At 34.7% G+C, this 17,855-nt stretch overlaps 1 protein-coding gene across 1 annotated transcript in view; it reads right to left on the bottom strand.

The window, feature by feature from the left end:
• Positions 1-17,855, bottom strand: part of FHOD3 (formin homology 2 domain containing 3) — a 630,786-nt gene that overhangs the window by 226,266 nt on the left and 386,665 nt on the right.

Genomic DNA, 17,855 nt, shown 5'->3' with positions numbered 1-17,855 from the left:
AAATTAAATTCATTATGCAGTTTGAGGGAGGAGGGAAGAAGATAGAAGAAGTCTGAAGCTTATTTGCATTATTTCAGTTTAGTGTGACAGCTAAAACTAAAGTTCTACTTACTTCCTACTTTAAAATCTTTCTTTTCTTTTCTTTTCTTTTTTTTTTTTTTTTTTTTTTTTTTTTTTTTTTGAAATTCATTAGGTTTCCTGCCCAGTGGATACTTTCAGTTCCTAGCTTATTTGTGAAGCCGAGATAATTGACATACCCTGAATCCAAGGATATCTTCCTTGGTTGTGGTTTTAATATGTGATTGTTTCACTGGTTTTCTACATCATATCTTTACACTTATATCTTTATCCTATGCTTTATTTTTTCCAAGGTCCTCTCAACTTGCTATTTTCTAATACTTCTCCATGCTCTTTGATTTAAATGAAACAAACCTACCTTATTGGCTCAAAATTTCTTCTTCATATTTTCTGAATTCCTACTAAATAGAAATTCACATACATTAACAGTTGTCTGTTAACTTTTAGAGTGTTAATTGGAAGAAGATTGTTGGTCATTCACACTTCAGTGAAAATTAGTTTGTCAACTTTCTTCACACCTACTTGAGATATGAGGAAATTTACTGAGGGAATAATTTTAATACGTGGAATGTGGTGGGGGAGAGGTAAAGAAGATCTAAAGAAAATTTGGGGGATACCTGGCATAGGCTAAGAATTGTTAAATTGGTATCTGTGAAAATGATTTTTAAAAAATTATTGCATTTCATTACAATTGGGTTCCTATGTAGTTCATCTTATGAATTAAAAAGAAGGTCCATAAGTGTCACTAGGCTACCAAAGGGATCTATAACACAAAAAAGTTAAGAGCCCCTAGTATAGATAGAATTCAGAATTTGGGCTCTAGGTACTTAAGAGAGGCAAAGAAATTGGAGTTGATAGAATGAAAGAAAGAGATGAATTCTTTGCGTTGAATTTCCTTATAGGCAGAGATTATTGTTGATTTGTGTTTTCTATTTTATCATAAGTGCTTAATAAATTTAAGTGCATTGATTACTTGCTGGAGCTGTGATTTCATCAGTTTGGAATCTACTTTACCCAAAATAGAAGATGTCAAGAGAGTCTAAAAAGGGGACAGGAAGGACAAAACTAAATGGAAAATGGGAGGGTTATCTGAAACAATATTTTCTTACTAAGATTATTTATATTTTTTTTTACAGCATTGAAAAAGACTATATGGAAAAGTCCACCTTTAGTTAACCCTAACTAGGTATAGCTCAATAAGAAAAGGAGGAATAGGAAAGGGAAAATGGTCTTTTGCTTTCTTCCCTCAGAAAACTTAATGAGCATGCTCTCATACTTCCATGAATCTGTGATATCATCAATGTGAGCACTCTTTTCAATAGTGCATGCTTGCCCAACCAAGAGGCAATGTGGTTCAACAGCAAGAGGTTGGAGACAGGAAGCTTGACTTCAAATCTTGGCTCTGTTATTTACTATCTATGGGAATTTGGATAAGTCACTTCAAAGTCCATCATCAGTTTGTTCAACAGGATATTCTCTTCCAGTTCTAGATCTATGATCTTGCCTGATTAATATCAGTACAGTAAACTGAGAAAGCAATGAAGAGAACTGCAAAAAAGAAAAAAAATATACCAAGATATAGTTTTATAGAAACTGGTGATTCTGTATAATATATATCCAATATTACAGTAGAAGATATTTTATGGGTAGGAAGATATTATATCTGTAATAGGAATTTCTTAACATTCTTTTGCAACTTGGCTGGGAACAGAATAAAACTCCAAAACTCTTTATCTAACAATTAGAAGGTAGAGAGGATTAGGGCCATGTAGAAAAATGAGAGTTAAAATTTTTATTTTTGTTTTTTGCTGCAGGGAATTACTTTCAGGTAAATTAGGAAAAATAAAAGTAGCAAGCAAGATTGGGGAAAATAAAAGTAGCAAGCCCAGGCCTGGATTCCATCCTTTTTCTCTAGAGGGTGTACTATTATTATGAACTTTAAGCCTTTAAATACTTTAATGGGAAATAACCTGGCTGCTTCCCAGATCTTCACTGCTGCCTTGTCCTAACAGGTACCTACATTATGCTTATATAGTAAAGGGTTCTTCCAAAGTCCCTCTACTGTAAGGTAAAAGCACGTTTGCTACAAAGGCCAGTACTTCCCATCTCTAGGACACCCTCTCCTAAAATGTTCTCCAGTTACAGGGGCATTTAATTTTCAATTGTTCTGGGCATGTCATTTCACGTTTTTCCCTTTGTGAAGAATGTATGCCATTAACCCAACATTCTACCCTCTATTCTCAGCACTATCCATTTCATGTTATTTGAGCTTTGCAAGAAGGAAAGCACTAGGCTGTCCAGTAAATTTTTTAGATTTCTGGGTGGTGTCAAGTGAATAAACTCTCATAAGTTAATCCAGGCTTTTCATATTACAGGTGCCTCTGACACAAAGGTTACCTATCATGAAATGGGAAAATGATCACTTTCAAACATCAAAGTTTTCACACCATTTAGAGCTATGGAAAAGAACTCTAAACATTTGCTGACCCCTACAGAGATAATGATCTAATATGGGATTATAGACCCAAAGCAGGAAGTGCTCTTAGGAGCTATTTTGTCCATCTTCCTCATTTTCCAGAGGAGCAATTGACATGGATGCTCAAGGTCACACAGGTAGGAAGTAGCAGAGTTAGAATTTGCACTCAGCTCCCATGACCTCAAGTCAGAACTCTCCACTATACCTCAGCCTTGATTACTTAAATAGTTCTTAATGGTGGAACTGGTGGAAAAAAAACAAAAATACAAACATATATATTTTATATCAGTAAAATTGCCAGTAATATTTTAATTTCTTCCTAGGTTTTACAAGCACAAAGTAAATCATTTATTCACAACCTTAGCTATAGACTGAGTTGTATAAATCATGATTATGAAGATGAAGGAGGATGATCTGTCAGGCAATCCACAGAGAAGATACTATCCTACAATCTTTTGTGTAAACACAGAATGTAGTCACCAAAGTTAGGAGGGAGGTTTATGAGAGCCCAGAAAAAAGAGAAGAATTTTTCTGCCAGTTTCTTTGCTAGAAAAAAATAATAACTAAGTTTTATAAAGCTGATGAAAAGTGCTGTTTGCTAAATCATTGAATCTTCTACTTATCACTGATTATCTTAAACAACAATAACAACCCAAAACAGCAATAATGATTAAAACAACTGAAAGATAAAAACAAACATTCACAAATGAATTATGCTTAAATAAAATTTACTAATTGCTCGGTGCTTCATCCGGTAGATTTCTGTAGCAGTACAGAAAAGCAACTCTTTAGATAGAACTCAAAAGAATGTCATTAAAAAATGAGTCATCAAGCATCTATTAATTACCTTTTGTAATTGTACCGGGAACTGGGTATACAAAGACAAAACTGGAACTGTTTCTGCTTTCAAGAAACTTATATTTTATTTCACGGCTCTATTACTCTTGGTAAGATAGTTAATTAAATAAATCAAGATATATGAATGAGTTTTAAAGTTTTTCTTGATCTAACTTGAAAATTACCATAAATCTCTTTCTTTCAGATAGACCAATAAATGCCCTAGAGGAGGCTTTGATACATAACCAAAAAGAAATGTGTGAGAGAAGTAGTTAAAAAAAAGAAAGAAAGAAAGAAAACAAAAAAGAAAAAAGAAAAGAAAAGAAAAAGAAATGACCATCAAAGAGCTAAATAGCAAGGGAATGAAAATGGATTGTTGTGTCATGAAAGAGATGAATGATGGATGGATGGAAAGTACAAGATTCCACTAATATTTGCACAATGTCAAGAATTCTATAGGAAAACCTCAAATTTCATTGGTTCATGGAATATTTGGGAAGAATGAAGAAAAGAGCAACACAGGATAGAAAGATAGTGATGGTTGACAATCTATCCCACTTCAGAGATAATTACTTAATGAACTGATAATAACAAACATTTATAGAGTACCGACTGTACATCAGGTATCATGCTTCGCACTTTATAAATAGAATTTCATTTGATCCTTACAAAAATCTTGCAAGGTATATGCTAGCCTATTTTACAAATGAAGAAACTGAGACAAATAGATTAAATGACCTGTGCAGGGTCACACCTTACTCCATACTCAGTAATATGGTCATTATATGATCTAGCTACCCCCATGAATGAGATCTCTGTCAATCACCCTGATTGACTGAGGTATAGAGTATCTTCTAGTAGTGGTGTGCACACAAGTGCCTAATAAATGTTTCTGAATGAAGCAAAAATATTTCTGCTCCATAGACTTAATTGGATGGAAAATGAACAGCTCTCCAATTTCATGCTGGATAGCAAAACATATATAGTAAAAGAAAAAAAATGAGGTCACTAGGAGGGTATTATCTTACACCGACACTAGTTCTCATTTCAAAAAATGCCAGAAACTTAAAAATAAAGAATTAACAAAAACAAAAAATGTTAATAATCACTTTAAAGAATTCTCCAAATTCTTAATAATAAGGGAAATGCAGATCCAAACAATTCTGAGGTTCTGCACCCTGAATATTGACAAAGATGAGAAGAGTTAATGTTGGAAGAATATGGAGAAGATAGGAATACTAATACATTGTTGGTGGAGCTATGAACCATAGTGAAAAACAATTTGGAATTATGCATCTAAAGAGACTAAAATGCCTACACCCTTTTTGACTCATAGATTTTATTATTAGACATACTATTAAGAGGACATTTATAAGAAGAAAGTTCCCTTATACACTAAAATATTTATAGCAAAACTTTTTGTAAGAGTGAACAATTATGAACAAAATACATGTTCATTGATTGGGGAATGGCTAAACAAAATGTGATATATTGTTTTTGTGTAGTAATAAGAGATGAATATGATGAATACTAAAAGGTATGGGAAGGTCTGTATGATCTTCCCATTCAGAGTAAAGTTTGCACAGCCAAGAAAGTTAGAGAATAGAAACCAAAGATGAAGACTCAGGGATAAATATAAAGTAGCTGGAAAGATAAGAAAGGTAATTAAGAAACATAGAAATATTAGAGATTCAGTAAATTGACAGTGATGGGAGGATGCAAATTGAGGAAACAGATACAGAAGGAATATGAGTATTCCTGTACCTATGAAGAAAGGAAATCAAATGACATTGTCTTTATAAAGTTTTAACTAGATATTTAATGATGAGATATAGAAAGATATCTACAAATTGTTTCAAAAAACATGAATGAACATCTCAAATATTATGGAGAACAAAGGTAATTATGTAGTGACTTGAATCAACAGTATAGTGTTTGCATTTCTGCTATTTATGTTCCAAGAGTTTGCTGATCTCTCTCCTAGAAAAGAAAGTTAAGCACTCAGTGAACAACACCTCTCTGTAAATGGAGACTATTAGGGAAAAGGAAGAGTTCTTAAAATAAAAGGAAGGTTTCAATGAGAAAGAAAGAGTTCTAAGATTGAGGAAAGATGCCTTCCTTTTAAGGCCATGAAAGGAAAAAAGAAAAGCTGTTTAATTTAGAGCTTAAAAAACAGAATTGAGGTTCTTCCTGAGAAGAGATCTTGCTGCTCTGAAGTTTGCACTCCCATTAATAATATAATAGAACCACATTATATCATAGCAGAGAAAGAAAAAAAGGCTAGTAATCAATGGTAAATTCCTGGCTTAGAGTTACTCGGCCATCCATTTGTGCTCTTAAGAATAAAGAGTTCTGTTATCTTCATGGAGTATATATACAAGACATAATAACTTACCACAAAACTTATCAAAATGCATGAGAATTACCTACTTATAATGATTCACATGGGCACAAATCACACTTCCCAAAGGAATCTAAAATATATTGGCCAAATTATGAAGTCTTGAGAGATCATTGGGAGACAGTTGGTATTTTCCTTTTTGTTGCCCATTTAAGGTAAGAGATAAAGATGGTAAGTGAACAGCTGGCTAAGAAAGTTGTGTCTAAAAACAAGATTTGGATTTCTGAATCACGGCTTACAACACAGAATTGACAGATTCCTGGCCAGAGATGGAGTACACATAACAAAGGCTGGTAAGAATGTAGTTGGAAGGTATCTTGCAAATTTAATCAAAAGGGTTTAAAGCTTAAAAAAAGATGTGAAAAACAAAACTCCTTATACATATGCCCTAATTTAGATATTATAGAGAGTAGCAATGAAGAAAGAAGATGAATAACATTTGATATGCCCTGAAATTCACAGTTTATAAAATTCAAGAAAGGAGGCAGCAATAAAACTCAAAAATCTAGATTCAAATTCCCAAAGATAAAGCAACAGACAAATTTAACTAGAGTCTTGATGCAAGGAGATATCACTGATAACATACAAATTTAGTGGGAGAAAACTTATGACTGGACTATGGCTCTGGATAAATATAATTTATTCAAAAGTTATAGGATAGGGGTTGGTGGGAGAAAAGTATAATAGAGTAGCATTTTAATAAGATTTAATCATGTGAGGACATTTAGAAACAGAGGGAAAAAGCATTAAGGGTGAAAGTCAAAAGAGGGGAAAATACAGTGTTTTCAATGAAGTATACTAGAGACTAGCTGGACAACGAGGAAATAGCTGAAGATATGGGACACAGATCACAAGTCTAAAAGAAAAGTATGATATATTAGTGACACAGGACTTCAATTATCCAGACATCTGCTAAAAGCAATGATTATTTCATCCTTGAAAAAGTGGAAGACTCAACAAGGGGAAATTTCATTCTGGATCTACTTCTTACTAAGAGGTAAAAACTGGCTTCTAGGGTAAAAATGATGGAGTCCTTAGAGGAAAATGATCATTCCATTCTAATTTGTGATAAAGAAGAGAGAGAATATGGACAAAGTCTGAAATGTACATTAGAACAAAACCTTCAGAAGAAGGGCAGGCAAGAGCTCCTGTAGTAACATGTTTCAAGGGAAGTCAGCCAAAGATTCTTAAAAATGAAATTCTTCAGTTTCATTTATAAAACCACATCCATTTTTGATATTGAACTTTTTGATGGTGACAAAGACTATTGTGAAAGGAACTTTTTTTCTTGGTTTTTAAGTAGTTGTGGCTGTTGAAAAGGCAGGGGCAATAGTATGTTTAAAGACAGCTATCAGATTGACGCTATATAATGTTGCTCTCCTGGTCAGTGGCTCTAGTTTGTAGTAGACTGGAAGCAGTGCTGATGGTCTGTTGGGGAACTGATATTTCTGGTTCTTTAGGAATACCTGTCCATTGATGGCTATTGGACAGTGGCTAGTGTTGGTGGTAAACTTTCTCCAAAAGAGTTGCTGTCCTGGACAACAGCTTGGAGGTAGCAGTATGATAGCAAGGGCTGGTGATTTGAGAAGTGAGACTTTTTTCCAGGACGTTTAGACACATGGTCCTTCAGGGACTTTGCAGATGGGAGTAAATTGGAGGTCTCATCCTTTAAAGTTAAAATATACATATCAATATACATACCAGAAATACTTTTCCCTTTCCATTATGAGACTCCTTTAAAGTGTGTTTGATTCTTAGAAGGTCAAAACTATTTTTATTTATTTGCATTTTTGAAGCATCTATTTCTTTCAGTTTCAAATTTATATTGATATTTGTTTTAATTAACTGACTTAAATGATTGATGGATTTTATATTCACATCACAGTAATTTCTAGATATATCCCTTATAACTTAGGTGAAAATGATTGATTCAATGGCTAGGTCCAGAAAAAACACGCAAATATTTTGTCCCTGTAATCCCCCACCTCACTGACAAGAGGAGTGAAGTACATTTCTTATCTGTTTCCCAGGACCATTATTAGTTTCACATGAGTTTGCAGAGATGTTTCCTTTTTGTGATTTTTCCACTAATACTGTCATAGTCATTGCACTGAATTCCTTAGTTTTCTTTATTTTGCTCTTCATGAGTTCATATAAATCTTCCCTTATTTCTCTAAATTTGTTGTAACTTTTAATATTTTAAATTTCTTTTCAAATGACATTTGAATTTATAATTTTATGAATTATAATTAATATTTTTTCAATAATAGCTCAGATTCCAAAGTATTAATTGATTTTGGCTTAACCTTTAGCCTTCAAAAAAAACCTATTATTTAAAAAAAAAAACTCTTTAAATCTCTTCTTCCTCAAATAAATGAAGAAAAACACAAATCTTGTAAGAAACAAGAATAGTCTACAAAAGCAAATCCATATATTTGCTATGTGCCCTGGAGTGTTTAAACTTGTTTTAAATTAGGCTTCCCTCATACCTATTGCTTCTCTCCAGGGGCTGATTTTTGTTTTGACTTCCATAAACAGCTACAAACCACAGTCTGAGAAGCAGGAAGCTGTGCTCTGCACTGTGGATGCTAAGCTAGCAGCCCAGACTCCAGCAGCATACTAATTAAGATGAATGAGATATGTCCTTTCTGAGAGACAGTTTGAACTCTTGACAAGGAGAGTAATCAAGTTTAGAACAGAACCACAAGGTAGAATTCCAAACATACACAAAAGTGCAAAAGCTTGACCTTGAATCTCAAGACTTGCCTAGACTCTTCCATCTTGCTCTTCCTGCAATGTCTTTCCATCATGTTCAGGGAATATTATGATTACCTATGCTTCCTCTGGACCTGCCTTGTCCTGATTCAGACACTTTCCATTCATTTCCCCTACCCTTTTCAACCCTGAGACAACTCTATTTGAGGATAAGCTCCTATGGACTCTGATACTGTGTATTTATTTCCAAACTTTCATTCCCACTCCTTTACAGTGGTTCTGAATGGGGCTGGTTGCCATTATTCAAATCTTTAATCCAATCTCCCATCTCTATCCCCAATCTACTATTCTAAAGCTACTCTTTCCTTTTACCATGCTCCATATCTACTCCATCGGTAATAAACTAGACTTCATCTAAAACCTTTTCCTTTCTCACTCCTTCCATCTTGCACTCCCAGAGATATGGCTCCCTCTTTATAACACAGCTTCCCTGGCCACACTTTACAATTCTAGTTGTATTTTCAGACTCCCTGGTTGTGGTGGGAGAACTGGACTACTTCTTGCTCGGCATTATTACTTCTAAGCTGTTCCTCCACCATCATCACTCAGTAATATATTGATCTCTGAGGTTCACTAGACATATATTTATCAGCTAGTCAATATTCTACTGTTGTCCACAGACCTCCAGGTCTTCTTTTCTTCTTTAATGAGTTCAGTGCCCAGCTCAATCTGTTTCTCCTCCCCTCATAATAAGGGAACTTCAACATACATAAAGATAATCCCTAAAATACTTCTCAGTTTTTCAACTTATTCATTCTCCATGTCCTATTCCTCCACCATGCCATAATTAACACACAGAAATAATCATATCCTTGATGTTGACATCACTCACAAATTTTCCACATTATATTCATGAACTCTAAAATTCCTTAATCGTATCATTGTCTCTTATCTCTCTCTGTCTCTTTCCCTTGCAACTATAAAATGTGTTTTTCATCCTTACTGTGATCTGAAATTCCTCAGTTCTCTCTTAAACCATCAGCCCTATATTGGCTAGACTCTCTTCCTGCTGAACCCCTGAAGAACTAGTTAAACTGAACATGTCCTCTTTTCTCTCATCCTTTTTCCTTTTTCCCTATATTATATCTTTTCCTTCCAATATTCCTGCCTTTAGATTACTCTCACCTGCTAATGCCTTGACATGTACTCACATGCTATTGAACAAAGATGTGGAAAATCATAAAACCATGCTGGTAGGTTCCATTGAAATTTTACATCCCAGAATCTCAACTGGGATCTTATTACAGCAAGACAACACTTTTATAACTACCTTATTCACTCATTATCCTATTCAACATAGTGACATTTCCAAATTTTTTCATCCTTCCTCAAGCCCACCCATTCAGCTCTCTTTCCTCCTATCCCTTCAGCTGAGACCTTGTCTCATATTTCACAGGAAAAATTCATGCCATGGGATCAGAAATCTCTTCTCCTGTTTCTCATTTCACATCACTCAGAAGCCTTCTGCTGCTATATCTTCCTTAATCTTTGATTCACACAAACAAGTATATTTTTTCTTGCCAACACAAAACCCTATATATACAAGTGACCCCATTCCATTCTATATTAGATTGTCCTTCTACCATCCCTACTCACCTGGTATTAATTGCACCCTCTCAACTTCCTCTCAACTGCTTCTCTACTGCTACAAATATGCCCATGCCTATATCTTCTCCATCTTCAAAAAATACATCCACCTCTATTAGCTATCTTCCCATAACTCTTCTCCTCTTTGTAATTAAACTCCTTGAAGAAGTCATCTCTAATATGCTTCCACTCCCTTTCCTCTCATTTTCTTAACTCTATGTAGTTTGGCTGCCAACTTCATCATTCAATTGGAATTGCTCTCTCCAAAGTCACCAATGATCTCTTAATTGACAAATCTATTGACTTTTATCCAATATTCATTCATCTTTACCTCTCTGTATCCTTTGGCATTATTAATGATCCTTTTCTCTTTGATACCCTCTTCTCTCTAGGGTTCCTCTGCTGCTGTTTTCTTCTGGTTCTCCTCCTATCTACCTCTATGAATCATCAGCTATGTTTTACTCTTAAACATCAACATTACAAAAAGGCAGCCCTTAGAAATCCTTTCCTCCCCCCATTCTTTTCTCCCTCCATACTATTCCACTTCATGATTCCATCATCTCCCATGGTTTCAAATATCACTTCTTTGTATATAACTCTCAGATATTTTTTCTTGAGATGCCATAGACATCTTAAACTTAACATCTCCAAAACTGAATCTATTATCTTTGTCTCTAAACTCTCTCCTTTCCCTAATTTTTCCTATTACCATCAAAGATCCTACCATTTTCCCAGTCACCTAGACTTACAGTGTAGACGCATTTTTGACTCTCCACTCCTCACCCCTCACATATCCAATGAGCAGTCAAGTCATGAGCATTCTACCTTGGTCATCCTCATATATACACCCTTTTTTCTTTTGACACTGCCATGACTTTGAGGCAGTCCCTTATCACCTCATGCTTAGACTATTGCAATAACCTATAGAATGATCTCCCTGACTCAAATCTCTCTTCTCTCAAATCCATCCTTTCTCAATTGTCAAAATTGATTTTCCTAAAGCACATGTGTGACCTTATCATAAGTGCCTTTGCTCCTCCTCACTTTGGTTGAACAAAGATATAGATAGTCACAAAAAACCATGTGGATAAGTTCTACCACAACTTCTTACATAAACTCAACTGGGATCTCATTACACCAAGGCAATATTTTAGCATCTTCTTTATTGATAAACTATAGACTTCCTATTACCTCTAAGATCAAATATAAAATGTTATTTTCAGCTTTCAAAACTCTTCATAACTGGCTTCCTCCTATTTTGCAGACTTCTTATACCTTACATATTTTTTAATATAATGACACTGTTCTTATTACTTTCACAAGACTCCATTTTTCCAACACTGAGTTTTTTCTCAGGCTGTCCCCCATGCCTGACTTCCTTCAACTCTTAAGTTCCACATTCTGCATGAAGCCTTTCATATTAATTTTAATCTTAATGCCTTCCCTCTGAGATTACTCCCAATTTATCCTGTATCTTGTTTGTACATATTTGTTTATATGTTGTCTATTTTATTAGACTATGAACTTTCTGAAAGCTGGAACTTTTTTTTTCTTTTCTTTATATTCACAATGCTTAACATAGTAACTGGAAGAGAATAAGCACTTAATAAAGGCTAGATGTCTGACTCATACTAGAATAAGATGGACTAAATTTAATCAAATCTCCCATGACAGACTTGCCTACAAAAAGATTCTTTGCTTTTGGAACCCATAGTCCTTTGCAGTTATGTCTGTTCTTAATGTTACTTGATTAAATTATTGAGCTATTCCATAAGCAACAAGCTGCAAATATTGAGCCTAAATTCAAAATGGTTTATTTGATATAGAAAGAAAAAAGTATATTGGCAGTCCATCTCCTCCTATTATATCCTACATTCCCAAGATAAAGAAATGCCTGGTAAATTAAGGTCTATCCCTAGGGGGGGATGGTAGTAGAAGACAGATATACTAAGCTAACAAGACTGGACTGAACCTCAAAATGATCATTACCCTAGAAAAGCAGAGATCTAAAGGCTAAAGTTACCTAATGAGTTTCATCTTACTATTATGAGAAAAAAGCATTAGGGTTTAATGGGGGAAAGGAAAGGTTAAGAAGAAAGAGGGAATGTTGGATCTGGAATAAGTAATGAATTTCAGGGGATCAGCTGATATTTCAAGGGGAACCCAAGTGATTAGGCCTCCTTCACTTGCATGGGATACCTATGGCCAAGACATTTGAGGATGCAATATCCTATCTTCCACTGCTCTCAGCCAGTGTCCAATCCCCTGCTTTCACTTTCCTTATTTTTAATCTCCCTCTGGTCCAAAACACACAAATCTTACTTTTCCTTTCTTGAATAGCTGAATTCAATACTTTAAAAAAAAAACAAAATTATATGCCTGAAAGAGACAGAAAAGCAAACAAACAGAATTGGGTGGGAGAGAGACAGAATTGGAAAATGAGAGAGGGGAAGAGAGAAAGACAGGGAAGGAAGAAGAGGAAGAAGAGGGAAAAGAGGAAGAACAGACAGAGATAGAATAAGAGAGATGGGAAAGAAGGTGAGGGGAGAGAGAGAGAGAGAGAGAGAGAGAGAGAGAGAGAGAGAGAGAGAGAGAGAGAGAGAGAGAGAGAGAGAGAGAGAGAGAGAGAAAAAGAGAGAAAGAAAGAGAGAGAGAGAGAGAAAGAGAGAGAGAGAGAGAGAAAGAAAGAGAGAGAGAGAGAGAAAGAGAGAGAGAGAGAGAGAGAGAAAGAGAGAGAGAGAGAGAGAGAGAGAGAGAGAGAGAGAGAGAGAGAGAGAGAGAGAGAGAGAACTGAATTATACTTGGTACTGGTCATAATTGTTGCACTGACAATATTTAAAATTACTAGAGCAATACCCAGAAAAAATAAAACAGCATTTTTTGTTTGTGCAAAATTAATTGCTTACCAATGATGTCAAATTAGCATGAAGTATAACAATAATAATGCCTGTCATTAAGTTTGGATCAGATGAATTTTGGTGGGAATTTTATTTAATTATAATATTAAACAGTTCACACATGTTAAATCTTCACAGCTTATTTGCTATAAGGTTGTAGTTCACAAGTATAAGTAAATAAATTATAAAGGAAACATGGCTACTTAATGAAAAGCTGGGTAGGTCTCACTTTAGTCTTACACACACAAAAAGGTATGAAGTGGCAAGAAAAGGATTAAGAATGAGAGAAGAGGTAAAAATTAAATTATGTTAAAATATATAAATGGCTATTTCCATGTTCAAAAGCAATGTTGTGTCATTTGTCAGTAGAACCATCTTTTAAAATCATGACTTATCTTTTTCCATTCTTCAGATTTTAATGTTTAATTCTTTCCCTAAGTAGTTCATAAGTGTTTTATAAAGCTGTCTAATTAATCTTCACAACCTCACAGTCAGATGAATACCAAGCAATTTTATTATCCCTATTTCACATGGGATTTACAGAATTGCTCAAAGGCAAATAACATCCCTGTGACCGAAATGGGACCAAACCTTGAGAAACCTGGCTCCAAATCCAGTGTCCTAGTCATAGCTAAGATTAGATCCTGATGGAATGCTGCAGAGAAAAAGCAACTAAACACACAAACACACACAAATACACTTTGAGGTAGGAGATTTAAATCAAGTATAATCTAGTGGAAATCAAGGAATAGTAATTTCTAATAGTCATTAGCACCTGAATGAAAATATTAAATTAAATGAAGTTTGGTAATTACAAGATTAACTCATAGTTTCTCTTATTCTAGTAAGGCTACATAAGCATATCATCAAAACTCTAGGATTTTTCTACAAAACATTCACAGTAATAAGCAAAATTTTCCATTAAGGTATAGGGAACAAAAGCTTCCTTATGAAAATGTTTTTATTCTTCTCTTTTAGAATCAATGGTACAGTAAAAGTCAAGAGAATCTGGCTTCAAATCTGTCTTCCATTCATTACATATGACACCCTGAACTTATTTAGCTTAGCTTCCTTTTTAGTAAGAGGGTTGAATTCAATGGCCTTTAAGATCCCTTCCAACTCTAAATTTGTATGTTGTTGTTTTGTCATTTAGTTATTTTCAGAAGTTTCTGACTCTTCAATACCCCCTATTGGAGTTTTGTTGTTGTTTTGCTTTTTTTTATAGTTTTTATTTTTGCCAAAGGAGGAAACTGAGGGAAATAGGTTTAAGTGACCTATTAACCTTGGGTTAATATGGTTAGTAAGTGTCTGAGGTCATATTTTAACTTAGGTCTTCCTGACTTTAAGCACTAGCTGTCCAGTACTATGTTAAGGTAACTAAATTATGGGAAGTAGCATGGCCTAGTGGACCAAGTATCAGCCCTACAGCCATGAAAATGGTAATTCAAATCTTCCCTTATATACAGTCAGGTTCTCAGTTGAGTGTGTAGGAAGTGGGGAAGAGGGGTGAGAGAGTTGAGGAAAGAAAAGGTTTAGAATAGCTTCTGTAGGAATTGGGATAAAGACTATACTAGAGAGGAGGTAAAAAGATTGCTTTGCTTCAGTAAGAACCCAGTGGAGGTTAGGTATAAATCTGTAATAAACTTGATCAACTCAACTACATGATTTTCTGTATTGTTCAGAAGTATGACAACAGTAGAAGAGACAGATCATAGGAGTAATTCAGGACTATAGTTTGAAAAGGCACCAGTAGCAAGAAGATCAAGGCATTCCAGAACAGAAGGCATATTGAACTGAAGTGTTTAACTACAAGCCTGGGATTAAAAAATAGAAGAAAAATGACATTAGAGCATGGATGATAGCCTGAGAAAATACTACAGGATTGGAAGATTAAAGGTCAAAGTGGGGACCAGGGACAGGATTTGGATGAGAAAAAAAAAAATAAGGAAAGGTATATTGGTAAAAGGTTATGATCATTTATGGGAATGTCAGACAACCCATGTACCACTGGTGACACCTGCACCCAATAATCAAATGCAAAGAGTGCTCCAACCTTCATCATGACTCTAGTGCCCAGACTATGAGTGGTAAAGCTATGAGCAGGCAGTCACATTCCTAACCAAAATGTCAACAAGCTGACTATCCTGATACTACAGGCCAAAGCAACAAGAATCCTCTGTAAATTTGTAAGGCTTTATTTAAGGATGTATTATTACTCATGCAACCACAGAACCATAGATTTAGACCTGAGACAAACTTTAGAGTTTATCTAATCTAATCCACTCGTTTTTCAGATAATAAAAATAAGGCTCAGAGAGAAGTGACTTGTCTGAGATCATACAGACAGTAATAGTTCACATTTATTTATGCTTTCTTCAGCATAGTTTATGGAGATTCTATCTTCAAAAAACTAAATGATTCCTAGTTTCTTTCAATGGTAAATACTGCAATCTTAGGAATTTATGAATTAGTGAATGGTTGAAAAGGCATTTCATAAATGTTTACTATAGTGCCAGGTAGCATGCTGAGAGCTGAGGATAGAAATATAAGCAAGTTAGTAGCTGTCCCCAAAGAACTTATATTTTAATAGAGGAAGACAATACACAAATGGGAGTTAGAAATTGGAGGGAGAGAGGGTAAATGAAAAGGCATGGTTTAAAAATGGCTAAGAAGGTAGCCTAGAGTCAAGAAAGAGCAATAGCATACAAAAACTTATCTAAAAGAACCCAGAATCTCAGGGACAATCTGACTTACAGTAGGAGTAGGATGGGGTAGTCAGAAATGAGATTTGAAAATGGTTGGGAAGAGCCATGATCAAGGAGAACTTGCACTGGCAATCTCTATACTGTCTGAACTGGGCTTCAGATGGGTATACTTTCTCTTTATCATCTTCAAACTTAGTTAACAAGTGAATCAACAAATATATCTTGGGACTGGTGCTGGGTATATAAAAATAAAAATGAAACCGTCCATAACTACAAGGAGTTTATTTTCTACCAGAGAATGGAGATGCATAGTTTGTTTCCATATTAGTATTTTTGTAATAGAAATTCTCAAGTTAAAGGGATTATCAGGTAGATCAATATATTTGTTTTGTTCCAAAAAAAACTGTACAAAGTATATTTTAATCCTATACAATAAATATAAAATATAACTCCTTCCTTTTTTGAAAAAAAAATAAACTTATATGTATGTGATTTATTGGGTTAAATCTGCCAAGATGTGCCCTTGCCAGGGTAAGAAGATCTGGGAATATTCTTGGTGCAGTGTTAATTCAGGTCACTTGGAAGTGAATTGAGAAAAACAAAAATTGTGGTGGTCCAAAAAATTCTCTTGTTTCTTGAGTGTAGGACTTCTTAACAATAGTAAAGCTCACCTCCTTTTTAGCATCTTTACCCTGTCCTTCACCTGGGACAACCCCCCCTAAAATCTAAAGTATTTTTGCTGCAAACTTACTAGCTAATTAACTTACACCTACTAGTAATATCAGAGTCAAGAAACAATTATACATTCCCTGTTCCTTTTCCCTTTAAAACTCTTGATGCTCTTCTGTATCACCAAACAGTCCTGTTGTAAGGGGCATCCCAGATGTGTCTGCCGCCAACTAGGAGAAAGGGAAAGAGCTTGGCATAACCTGGATGCTGGTTCTCTCTCTCAGCTATATCTTCAAAATGACCTTTCCCAAACCCCTTGACTTCCCTACTGGCTGAGTGAAACACATATGCTCCTTAAGTGACTGTGATCACAATGTATCCTTCCTCTTCTTTCCTTTCATCCTGTCTCCCTCTGGGTATCTCAAGTTATCACCAATTCTTCCCTTGTGTGAGTCATAATATACTAAATAAAGACCTATTAGTTTTTGCTTCAATGGCTGCATTGACCAACTTCATTGGTTTTCTAGTCCTTAAAACACAAACCTTCAAGTCCATTTTATTATTACTTAGTTTCTGCTATAGTCCTATATGAACCAACTGGCTAATATTTTGTAACCACAACTTTTATTAGATTTTCCATAGAGACTATATGTATTACTTTAGCTTTAAGAAGCAATAGTCAGAGAGGACAGTTGGGTGGTACAATGGATATTGCAACAGTCCTTGGAGCCAGTGGTCTCAGACACTTACTACGTATGTGACCCTGGGCAAATCACTTAACCCTAGTTGCCAAAAACAGTAACAAAAACAAGGCAATTGTTTAGTGTGTCCAGCATTGTGTTAATTTTGAGACACTATTAGCTTGCATTATTCTGGAGATAGTTTATTTTTCATATGTACACTAAGAAGAAGTTTCTTTCCTGAGAGAACTAATTTAAATCTTATTTTCAATGGAAGCATTTCAAAGTTGAATAATTGGTGATATGTTTCCAAAATTGAAAAGAACATAATTTTAGTGATAGTTAAAGGTGACTCTGGCTGTGTTCTTTTTCATAGCAGGTTCTCAAAGTAAGGTCCAGTGAATCCTGAAAGTTTTTGAAACCTTTTAGGAAGGTCTACAAACTCAAAATTAGCTTTTTATTTCTAATATGGTGAATATCTATCAATATAACCCACATAAACAAAAATTCTTTGGATAGATTCTCAATAAATTTTTAATTGTATAAAGATATTAAGAACAAAAGTTCAAAAACCACTATTATAGATAATAAATAATCTTAGTTTCATTGTCAGTTATATTATTAATAATAACAATTGACATTTATATAGTGTTTCAAATTTAGCAAAGTGCTTTACATATATTATCTTGTTTGATTCTTAACAAACTTTAGATGTTATTATCCCATTTTACAAGTAAAGGAGTACATTGA

The sequence above is a fragment of the Sminthopsis crassicaudata genome, chromosome 1 (genome assembly GCF_048593235.1).
Source record: "Sminthopsis crassicaudata isolate SCR6 chromosome 1, ASM4859323v1, whole genome shotgun sequence".
Classification (NCBI taxonomy): Eukaryota; Metazoa; Chordata; class Mammalia; order Dasyuromorphia; family Dasyuridae; genus Sminthopsis; species Sminthopsis crassicaudata.
This window is presented reverse-complemented; position numbering and strand designations above follow the sequence as displayed.